Source organism: Anoplopoma fimbria, chromosome 6 (assembly GCF_027596085.1).
Source record: "Anoplopoma fimbria isolate UVic2021 breed Golden Eagle Sablefish chromosome 6, Afim_UVic_2022, whole genome shotgun sequence".
Taxonomy (NCBI): Eukaryota; Metazoa; Chordata; class Actinopteri; order Perciformes; family Anoplopomatidae; genus Anoplopoma; species Anoplopoma fimbria.
In genome coordinates, this window is record NC_072454.1 from 10,351,382 (window position 1) to 10,363,833 (window position 12,452).

The 12,452-nt window shown below is 41.9% G+C and overlaps 1 protein-coding gene across 2 annotated transcripts in view; it reads right to left on the reverse strand.

Annotated features, from left to right (window-relative positions):
- ctbp2a (C-terminal binding protein 2a) overlaps window positions 1-9,962 on the reverse strand; it is a 62,612-nt gene extending 52,650 nt beyond the window's left edge. Inside the window, exon 1 of one of the 2 annotated variants that reach the window (XM_054599803.1) lies at window positions 9,574-9,962. The gene's annotated coding sequence lies outside the window, so the exon portion shown is untranslated. Of the gene's footprint in view, window positions 1-9,331; window positions 9,393-9,573 lie in introns of those variants that run through there. The other variant, XM_054599804.1, reaches the window with a different exon arrangement.
- Between the last annotated feature and the right edge of the window lie 2,490 nt (window positions 9,963-12,452).

The following is a 12,452-nucleotide window of genomic DNA, read 5'->3' on the forward strand; positions in this document are numbered from 1 at the left end:
AAATGATTCCATCTGTCAGTCTCAGCTGGGCTGTGAGAACACCGCTGAATGCTGCTGCCCACACACACACACAAACACACACACACACACACACACACACACACAAACACACACAGACACACATATATACAGACGCACACCAAAAAACACAGACGTGTCGGCTGGGAACTGGGGCCAAGGTGGGTGTCTGGCTGCATCCAGCCTCCAGGGAGGGGAGGAGGGGGGGTGTCTCGAAAAACTCTGCCCAGCGTGAAAGGCTGGAGAATGGGGAACGAGACATGAGATAGCAACTGTGGTCGCGATGGTTCGCAGCAAGCCATCATATAAAGCAGTGTTTGTTTACGAGGGTTTATAATTGCAGCTATGAAGGCGGGCTTCACAGAACATTTTGTGTCAGTACAACCTGAAAAGACCTCTTTGCAATGACAGCAGTCTTTATTAGCTTGTTGTTAATAAGACCAATTTATCATTGCATATCTGCGTACGTTTCCCTCCGTGTCTATGTGCAGGTATGTGTGTTTTTGCCTGCTTTTATGTAAATGTACGCGTGTATCAGGCAGGTCTATTACACTGGCATACTTCCCTGATCAAGGACAGCAGCTGGTATTCAATAGATACCAAACAGAAGAAACAAAGCCAGCTAGCACACCGCTCAGCCACCTGTGAGCACACAGGGATGAATCCGAAGTAAAACAAGAGACAAGATAAAAAAGGTACAGACAGATTAGGATGCACAGCTGATATTCAGATGAAAAGAAGGGAAAGAGAGTTTAGCAGTAGACAAAAAAGGAGAGAAGAGAAAGGTCAAGGATGAGGTTTAGCTCAGGGAGAAAAGACAGACAAGGTGGGGTGAAAAGGGGAACCAAAAGTTATTTGAGTCATTTGAAATATTTCAGTAGTTTTTAAACTCCTCCCGAGGCTGAAAAGACTGCAAAACATATAACCTCTGCTCAAGTTTATCATCATTTCAGCTTGCTGTGTGCAGTGAAATGAAAAAAGCCGTCTCATGGCACATTCTAGACAAGATTAAAACAGAAAACAAACCCCATAACAAGAGAAGAAATGTGGAATATTAACAACACCAGCATAAAGTGACTGGTGCATGGAATTCATAAGATATTTCCCCTGGTACATCAACTTTATGACAAAATAATAGATCTTCCCAGCCGTGGTGCATTGACTGCAGGTCTGAATGGTATAATAGGACTTCTCTTTTTCGTCATAGTCACATTTGTCTATGCTTTAATTTTTTTTAAAGAGTTCAGTATGGCTGTAGGTAAAACAAAGACCTCATGCATCAGCAAAATCCCTGACAAGGCAATATCAATGAACTGTAGCTCTGTTATCGTACGAATGCACTCCCCTATCTCCTGATGGCACAAAACTTCATTATTGGAAAAATGTTCACCTTAGGTCAAAAAGATGAAGGGAGCTATAAAAGAACACAGAGCACACTTATAGTCTTATAGTCTCAGAACAAAACACAGTTCAGTGGATGCTTTATATTTATCATGGAGAGTTGTACAAAGAATGAAAAGATGTAAAAAAAAAAATATTCACATGTATAAAGCCTTAAAATAGCATTTGCTAAAGCTGTCTGAAAACCCCAGGGACACCTATTTCTCACACAGAGTCCCAGGGGGGGGTTTTCACAGAGGACCGGGTAGGAGGGGGACTCTGGGAGTGTGTGGCTTCTCTCTGGGCTCAGTGAAACATTAACCCACAGTAAATCCTTTTTGCTCAGGATCAGTTATCAAACATCTCGACACGGGTGAAAATCAAACATGTCTTTGCGCGAACAAGCTGACAAGTTGAAAAAGCCAACCATCCCACTGAGCTCCTCAGCAGCCAAGAATCAAAGAATTAGCCTCGGGCTCGCCAAACATTGGTGATATCCATATTCATAAACGGAGGTAGCTGAGGCGATAAGCCTCCGTCGCTCAGCTCCGCCACTCAAGTTGTCAACAATTTCATAACTGCTTGCAACTCGCAGATAATATGCCACTCCTCACCGCGGATGAGTGATGGGAAGCAGGATGACAGCTCGTCCTGTTGATCTCGCTACACGGCAACAAGTAGATAACTGCTTTCTGACGTCCTGTGAGCATGTGTGAGTGTTCATGATGCTCTGTAGCAGCAGCCATTCTGATGCCCCCCACTCATGGAAGTCAATGGGATGTGCAGTCTCTCTCACTTAACAGTGCGGTTTAGGAGTCAATTGGTTTCATGGACATCTGCCAGATTTCCCTGTTTGGACTCCTGCCAGTATTTATGCAAACGTAGTGGCTGTTAGATGCATGAAAGAGAGGTATGTGGACAATTTAACCTGGAATGCAAAGGATAAACTTATGGCATTAAAAACATAAAGGTTGCGTTATCCTTTTGGCCTAAGGGCACAATTACAACAGCCTTATAAACAGTGAAATATCACAGCTAAAATCAATTCACCCCATCGCCACCATCAGTGGATTAGCTTCAGGGGAAGTACATCCACAAATATTTCTCATACAGGCTCAACATTGGTAACCTTTAACACACAAGTTCACAGTAGCCATTATTCTGTCTTTGACAGTGCTGACTTTTGAGCAAACAGAGCCCATAATCGAGGAAGCAGTCAGAGCTTATAAGCTGCATCCTCTACTGTCATTCAACCTCCTCTGTTGGAGTGACCTCGCCAGATACAATAGTTTACAAACTAGCCCTGCAAGTTGTCAAAGCATCATTTCTGGTGTGACTAGGCCTTCTTTGTCCTTATAATTTTACAGGTTATGCCACCTTTGTAAAACACTTATTTCCAGTGGCTTTCCACTAACAAATAAAAACATCACTCTAGCTACCAATTAAGGGCTAAAATTGAATAAAAAAGCTTTAATGATTGTTTATACAGAGTCTTCCACGTCTACGTTTTAACATTCTGAACATTAATGAAGCAGAAACCAACTATTTGCTTTGAAATGTAACCTGAGCAGAGATTGAAGTCACTCTGTGTGAGTGGGTGTGTTGTTATACAAGCTTCTCCCTGCTTGGTTTACATATCAGGGAAGGCCAGCCATTCATGCTTTTAGAGCATGTTAGTGCATGTGAGCTAGCCACACTGGTTAGCTCACAGCCGCTGCTCTCATACGGCGGTTAGAGTTTATAACGCAAAGCCGACCAAAGGCGTTGTCGCGGAGGCGTAGCACCCAATCTCTGGTTCCTCCTCAAATTCAATACAGTGTTTTATGTAATGGTAGAAATCAATTGTCCTGTGTCCATACAATGTAAACGCTACAGAGCAAGCAGGACTATGAGACCAGAGACTCCCCAAGCAGGTCAAAAGTCCGGGAAGATCCATGACACTTGTGTCTGGCTACTGCTAACAAAGCAGTCCATAATAAACCAAAGGACTCAACGCCTCACTACAGGGCTGCCCGGCCAGAGCCCCAGGGGCCACATCTAAGACTGGCAGTCAAACTCTGCCACGCAGCATCAGTAAGCGTGTAAAACAAGCTGTTAAACTTTATCTGCATCATAACCATTGCGATAATACACCACAGATGCCAGAATTTTTAAAAAAACAACACAGATTTCCCTGAGGGTTTTTTTCTGAATATAAGTCTATTCTTTGCGCCTCTGCCTTAAGATAATCTTCATGTTGCCATAAAAAAAGGAAGTGATAATTTATTTTGGAGAAAAAAAACTTCAGATTCCACATAATCAGTTAATAAAAATGAGCTGATGCACCTTCCAGAGCTATTAGAAGTAGCACTCAGACAGTGTGCCTGCATACTGAGGGTGTACATAGTGCACTACTCCAGATTGAAACATCCTATTAGCCTGCACATTCACAGAGCCATTAGCATTTAAATATGCAGGAGCTGTGCTCCTTTCAAAATGCCATTTTTACTCTGCTGCAAGGAGTGTTCTCCAGTTGTCATAAACAACTTTCTTTTTTTATTCAAGGACCTTTTTCAAATGTCAGGGCCAATCAAACACAACACGACAGGTCTCTGGGTGATAAAAAAAAAAAAATACAGCTCAGAGGGCAGAGAAGAAAGGCGGACTTCACATGCATATTCATGTGGTTGGAAGGCTCAGTGACTGCTGTCTCTGTATTGTGAGGAGCGGCAAAACAGGTTGTGTGTTAAGAGAGAGTTTTTAAAAAGTAAGCTTTTAACTCCTTTTCCCCCCGCTCACCGTGTCCAAATGTCAATGCGTCTGCGCCCCACAATTGACTCCCAAACCCCCCCCTCCCTTTCTCCCCGTCAGCAAATTTGGAGCAGAAAAGTTTGTTTTTTTTCTCTGTGAAGTGGCGCTCAGCAGAATGCAAACAAACAGAGCAATCTCTCCGCTGGCCAGGGCCCACTTCAGCATTTTAGACGTCTCTTTCAGCTTACGGCTTTCCTAACATCAGCAGGATGGATCCTCCTGACACAAGTCTATGTCAGCTGGACTGGAAGAGGGGCTCTGCTGAGACACAATGGACCCCTTCCCCTTCCTCCTCCTCCTCCTCCTCCTCATGCCCACCTCCCTCCTGAGACGCTGAGGCCGGAGTGAGTGAGTAGGAAGGAAGGAACAAAAATAAAAAGAGGAACTAAAGCACAATATAAATAGGCCAGTACTTTCAGTCTGTGTCTGTCTCTGTGTGTGTGTGTGTGTGTGTGTGTGTGTGTGTGTGTGTGTGTGTGTGTGTGTGTGTGTGTGTGTGTGTATATATATATATAGTGTGTAATCCTCTTTAGCAAACTTCACCAGCTCAGACAGAGAGAGCCGCACGCCCCACTTGTATCCTCCTTTCTATCTGTTGTTCTGTCTTTCTCTCTCCTTCACTTCATTTCCTGCCTCTCTTCATTAGTCAGCAACAGCAACAGTAACAGCAACAACAGCAGCAGCAGAGTCGGTTTCATAACAATGCTCACAGAAAGCCTCTTCTCTGCCCCAGCAAGAGGATCAGGCAGTCAGGACAGCCTGCTGCGTGCAGATGGTGCTTTGTCTCTGCTAGTTCCTGCAAAAAAGTGACACGCAGACAGAAACGCGGGCACACACACACACACACACACACACACACACACACACACACACGTGTACACGAACACATAGTTGGACGACGGTGCCACCATTCATTCCTAATCCTCTGTGGTTTGCATGAAAGTTAATGGCAGGTGTTTAAAGCTCTTCCAAGAGAAGGAAGGGAAGGTGAGTGGGAGAAGATCAACTCCTTTTTTTTTTTTTTTCTTCTTCTTCTTCTTCATCCTGCTGGCAAACAAACAGACACGCGTTCCCGTGTTGGAAAGACAGTGTATTACATCCCTATTAGATCTGCAGACTACGTCTCTTCATCCACCCGTCCTCATCCTCCCCCCTCCTCGCACCATCTATCTCTGGCATAATGTCCATGCATACAGTTGAGAGCGATTAGGACTTCTTTGGAGGAAAATAGCCAGTCATTAGGGAGGAGCAGAGACTACACAGTGTGATGGTTTATACCAGGTGGGAGGCTATTAGACAGCCATGGGGCGTGAGCAAACTCCCATGGTCATAAATACAGGGAGCGGTAAACATCTTCCACTGCTGTTGAGCGCTTTCCTACAATAACATAACTAGTTAATAATTTATGCATCCACAACATACTGTATCTACACTCTATGTACTGTAGGCTAACAGTCGTAAAGATTCACAGCAGATCTTTAAGCACAGGCTTTACTATTAACATTAAAGATGGATCTGCTCTACTTGAGTGTCTCAGTAAACCATGACAGTGTGACAGTGTGCCAACATGTAAAATACTCAACCATCCCTAATGTTATTATTTACACCTTTGCTTTTGCTACATGTCAAAATGTCAAAACTTTTACTGTTTTACTGAAACTTTTTGTTCTTCCATCCGAACAACGACGTTATATAGCTGAGATTAACCAAACTACAAAAAAACAACTGACACACTTGAAACACTCACTGGTTTCACAATTTCAAATGTGTGGTGCTTTACTCCGTTTCCTGTGTTATCATTGGAAAATGTATTATCTTTTGGTTTTTAATTACTGGAACGTCACCCTGGGCACTTGGGATTTATGATTGGCATTTTTCACCATCTTCTGCTTAAAGACTAATTGATAATAATCAAAACACACTGGATGAATTATGAAAAAGAAAAAACATAATTTGCGTCTTTTAATGACACATCAGTGTGAATGTTTAACTCAACGAGGAAAAATCTTCAAAGATCAAAGATCTTAAAGAGTTAAGATCAAAGCTTGCTCTTAATTTTCTACACATGCTGCAACACTATATTTACAAGATTCCCAGTAATTCACTGAACGCTTTCATGTGAACACTCAGTGACATGATGGGCAGGGAAAGGATGCAGCAGTGATCAGTCACAACACAAACAATAATGCAAATCTAATACTTACAACAGTTCGGATTTAATGTTTAGGAATTGGCAACAACGTGTGGATATGTATTTTTAAACCTTAATGCTTTCAAGCACAGCAGTGGACTATAAAGTGCTTGTTTTTGGCTTCTAGGCCAGCTGAACAGGGAACGACTGTTAAATACATTATTTTGGATTGGCAAAGCTTAAAAACAGGCTTGTGGGATGACGATGGGGGCAGAAGCAAACTACAGAGATGCTGTGCATGAAAAAGAAAATGAAAAAAGACTGTACTTAAGAGCAAACCACTGAGGAGGTATCCATTTCTCCATACTGTATATATCATAACAATGACGGGCAAGAGTCGTGCATATAGTATCTTTTTTTGCACACTGTCTTATCAGTGAGGAGGATCAGACACTGCTGCCTTCCGGTGAAGAAAACATCCACTCTCCTAAAACTATCCTTCACAGCCACAAACTAAAACTGACTCAGAAGCAACTAAGAAATAACAGAGCAAGTTATTACAAGCTAGAAACATATGCTGAATATTTGTAGAGTGCACCAATTACACTAAATACATTACATTATAAAATGTCTGTAATTTGAGACAAAACTATTACCAGCCAGCCGGCATGAGATACAGCGTAGTTGCTCAAAGAATGACTGAAGTACACTTTCCTCATTGTAAAGGCCTCTGAAGTACACAGTACTCGATTTCCAAAGTGCGCTACTTCACAGAACAATCTTTGTTTTCAACATCAAAGCCTTAATACTATTTGATAATTAAGTTTTAAGTTGTCTAAAGTTCTGCGCGAGAGAAATACAGAAGGGCCTATTTTTGAAACAAAGAACAATGTTTCACATGTAAATGTTCCATCTTGAAACTATGAAAAAAGCTAAACTGGCTAATTGGCAATACCGTCCGCTAAAAAAAACCCTCTTAAATAAAGAAAAGAAATGACTAAGAATGACTTGGGGGGGGAGGGGGGAAGATTAATCGCAGCCATGTCAAAAGACCTGTGGTGTAAAATCCTCCTTGCTCTGTGATTTTGCAAAGCAGTATGTCTGAGCGACATCAGGCTGTACATTTTTGCGGCCCCCTTGCAGATGGCGGAGTGTAATTTCACAGCCATTACCTCTCCTCCACAATGCATAGCACAATCACATGACAGCCAAAATCCTCTCAAACCAACCCCCTCTGGGAACTTTTACGAGCCGTTAGTGGCCTGGCCATTATGGGAATTCTCAGAAGTGTTCATAAGAGCTATTCCGGCAGCGTCCAAATGACTGCGTTAAATAGAGTATTAGGCTCCGAGAATATGATTAACCAATTGTAATTGCTTTGCTTCTGTGACTTCAAAAAACAGGCAGGCAATGCACGACTCAAGATTTTTTTGCTCTTCCTCTTTGTAAAGCCAGCATGTCAACAAATAAGAAGGACATGGCAGCAGTGCAGGAAAGTCTCACAGAATAAACACAACATGCATTCTCTGTCCAAAGGAAAAAACAAAAACACATGCCAAATACGCGAGCGGTGAGCGAAAGTCAAAGGCGACACCTGTCCTTTCAAAAACCATCATCTCCTCCTGCATCGGTGCACATGCTCCCCCTAGATTGCCTCTCTGTTACGCCATCCGACGTGTTAAAATACAGCAGACACAAACAAATGAGTCCCCACACAAGCATGTCGTACAGCAGATCAGCCGTGTACAACAGGACTCTGTGCAAGCACAAATCATGTTCATAATCACAGTCACAGACTCTGGGGAATATCTGTTGAGGCAAACGAGAGTCCTGATTTCCAATACAAACACACACACTCTCACACTCACACACACACACACACACACGTCAACACTGATAGCTACCACCAAGCGCAAGCCTTATGCATGATATCATGAATATTAAAGCACCGGTTTTGCATTTTCTCGGCATTCTCCTCCTCTGCGATAAATCAAAAGGCCTGATAGGAGCTGCCATGTACATTTGCGATGCCGTCTGTGATGCGTTTGCCTGGGGAGGCCGGCTTTCATATCTGAACACGTGCAGGCCACAAGGACGTGAGAGGAAGTTCAACCCCCAGCGGAGGGAAAGGCGGCGGATGAGGGGGAAGGATAGGAAGAGGCGAACAGGGAGTGTAGCGTTTCAGGTGAAAGAAAAAAGGAAAAAAAAGAAAATCCCAATAGGCAATGACTTACTTATCTTTATTGTATCTGTTGCATCATAACTTGAGACACTTGAGATGATAAAATGTTCCAAAAATAACGCAAACATTCGTCACTGTAAAGGGTGCGGGCCATGGCCTGTATAAGTCATTAACAAAGGCCTTTTTTCCCTCTGCGAGGAGACTCCACTCTTAAGTTCTCCTGCCTGTTGTGACAATACCCACAGGGGGAGAGCAGATGTCCGTTGCCAGCAGCACATCTGCATACAGCCTCAATCCCCACCCCTTCACTGGCCAGACAATGGAGCCGCCTCCTCCTCCTCCTCCTCCTCCTCCAACACTTGAATCTTTCTTCCACTGGAGCCTCCAAATGCAGTTAAAAAAAAACTGAAGAAGAAGAGTGGGGAGAGTTTTTGAACCAATGCCTACTTCGCCTGTTAAGAAGTGTGAAATGGAAGATTCATCCTCCTCTTTTGAACATGTGCAGGTGCTCATATGGAAGCCTGATTGGCTCCCTAATTAAGCACTCATTAATTAACAGGCCACAGATGATAAGTGAAGTCCAAACTGGATTTGTTTGGTTGTGCAAAAATGTTTCCAACCCCCCCCCCAAAAAAAAAAAAAAAAAAAAAAAAAAAAAAAAAAAAACACACTTGTGCAAAACTTTTCATCAAACTCTTCAAGTCTCTGTGTTTAAAAAAAAAAAAAAAAAAAAACATTTTTTGAAAAGTAGCCCCATCAATATTAACAAAAATATAGAATCACACTTAAGTGGATCTTTATGTTCACCATTCACTCATTAGGAAACTTACTCAAACCCACATCACCATGAAGTGTCTCTGCTAACATCTACTCCCAGCCTCTCTCTCTCTCTCTCTCTCTTGTCCCTCCCTGCCGATGGCGCAGGGGACACATGGGCAGCGACGCGAGTATCGCTTTCAAACTCCACACCCCGGTGGAGCGCGCACACACACACACACACACACACACACACACACACACAGATAGATTTCTTTTACACCACCTTTTTTTGTGCAATAATCTTGAATCCTACCTCGAGTGGATGTTTACTGAGAGTTCAAACGTCGGCTTTGGGGGCTCCAGGAATAGCATCGCAGGCTACGCATTTCGATTTTTTTTTTTTTTTTAAAAGATAATGATCCACCTTTTAGATGACATAAAAAAAAATTGAAAAAAAAAAAAAAAAAAAACTTAAATCCTGAACGCAACGGGACAATCTCCGGCGCTGAGAATCGGTGTAGTTTTACGGGGGGGAAGTGTCGTCGGCTGTCGGTGAGCCTGGTTCTCCTGCTGTTTACTTATACGCTTCATAAACACTCCTATTCTTTTCCTCCTGCCAGAATTGAGAGGTGTGTATCAGTTTGCTTTTCCTTTTTTTGTATTTGAGTGAGGCGGAGCCTTTGCCCACTTCTCCTTCACACACACACACACACACACACACGCGGACCCGCGCGCGCACACAGCAGAACACACACGAGGGACTTGCAGTAGATGGAGATGGGACAGTGGGAATTTTCTAGAAAGGCGATTTATGATTGTGATATCTGTCCTTTTAGACTTTCGCTAATTTAGGGTAATTTGAGATCTTAAATACATTTCAAAATGTCAGCCTATTTCAGCAAAAAAGTTTAGAGAATACAATAAAGATATGTACACTAAATGCTGGTTTCTATAACCAGAGCCGTACACTGAGGTCATGTATTTTTATTATTTTATTTGACAGTTTTGGTTATTATTTTTGTAGACTTTTTACTTAACTTCTAAATGACTGAATTTAGCTACAGCATTAAAACTTGAGGCAAGTCTTGGTTAAAACTTTATTAATTTGTGAATCAATATCTTTAGCACCCTCCAATCAAAAGCAGTCACTTAGGTTACATGATTAATACAATACTAAATAGGCTGTCAAAAACTTTTCCAATTTTGTTTTGTTGGTCAAATGATTAAACTTAACTATCAATGCTTTTATGTGGGTAGCATATGATTTCTTATTTATTTTATTAATATGATTTTCAGAGTCAGTATTCCAGCAGTTTAAAGCAGCTATTCTCTACCACTGTTGGGCTTCAGAGGGCCCTCTAGTGGGCTCTACTGGTAAATGGTTAGATTAAATAAAATGAAAAAGTTAAAGTAATTTACAAAGCTATTTCATTTTATACCTAATTGTGCTCAAGAATTTACTTAAATACAAAAACAAATACATTTATAAAAAAAAAAGCATAATTTCAATGACAGGTAACGTTTGAATGTCACCACACCGATCACAACACATCCTCAGGTAGAGACAGACGTGTTTTGCGACGTTTAAACAGCTTCCTTTTTTTTTTTTATGAAAAAGGGATGTTAGAGACAATCCTCTGCCAGTAAAAGTGCCAGTGTGTGTTGAGGTAATTACCTTCAATGGACCTATATTCAAGATTTTTCTTTCATGAAAGAGACTTTGCAGCCTCCTTGATATCTGTCTGATCAATATTTTATGAAGAGGGTGTTGCTGTGTTGGGGGGGACTTGAGAGTCGGCCTCTGTATGTCTAAAATCCTGTCTTCGGCCCTGGCTGTAACTTGTACTGTTGTACAGACGGACAGATTTATAGCCTACATTGATTCATAGCTAGATTTGGAACTCAACTTCATGTTTTTTTAATTCCTGCTCTTCCTGCCACAGGTGCAGATCCCAGCAACTGCAGCTGTGCCTTGATGTCATGCTTAAAACATGCAATCCATATATTTTTTTTTCCCCCAACACTTTAAATTGAGCTTTCCACAAAGACAAAGAAAATCTCCGTTAGCAATGGATGAATCATTAATGCATACCTTCTATTCGATATCTTGCTGTAGCTTTCTGTATCATGTGCACTGTGTGTGTGGTCCCAGGCCTGGGGGGCTCTTGGCCCTGGCCTGCGTGCATTTTTCCCTGTGGTCATTTTGTCTTCAGCACAATGCCACTACTGGGCATAAACCCAAACACTCCAAAGACCAACACCAGGCAACAGGGGACACCAACTGAAGCATATGTTTTCAATGGCAGCAGAGGGGATGGATGACCGGGGGAGGAAGAGGCAGAGAAAACGGTTTAAATTACTGCTGTGATGTTGTAAGTCGGAATTTGATTTAGACGAAGGCCTCCCTTTCTCCCAAATAAATAAAACAGCAAACACAAAGTCACCTACTCACTAAAGTCTAATGATGAACGCCCAAGTCAATGATGCAGTATATTATTAAATGATGTAAAATTGCATGCATGATGTAACATATACTGTATGCTAGTTTCCTGAACTTGTTAGCCATATGTAAATATGTCCCATATTGTTGTCATTTTGAATATAAGAGTTCACAATCGGCTTCATTGTTACAGCTTTAATCCTACAAAAGGCTGTCTTTGCTAATTATAAGCTCATCATTTGTATGTGTTCACTATAGGTCACTAAGTAAATCACCTTCCTGTGTTTTTTTCTCTGCACAGTTCAAATAACAATAAAATTAGATGACTATGTTCCCCTTGTTTTATGATACCCCAGTCACAAGCTTAAGAATCTGGTTGTACTAAATCAATACAGTCCTGCAAATTATTAAAATGTGCACAACATTAGGGTTTGATACTCTGATTTGCCTTTGTTTATATACTAGCTGTTGGAGGATGACAGTCAACACACACACACACACACACCTCTAATCTCTTCACTGTACAGTGGGTATTTGAGAGGATCAGTAGTGTGCGACTGCATATTTCTGCAGAGAGACATTATTTCTTCCCTCAATTCCTCCTGGCAGAGATCTGAGTGTTTGACCTTTTTAAAATGCAAAGCGATTCTTCTACTCCTGAGAGTGAACGGGAGGCTCATGATTGTGCTACTAAATTTGAGGGACTTAATGCAGTAACTCAGAGAGAGGGAGAGCTGTTCTGCACCTGCTGG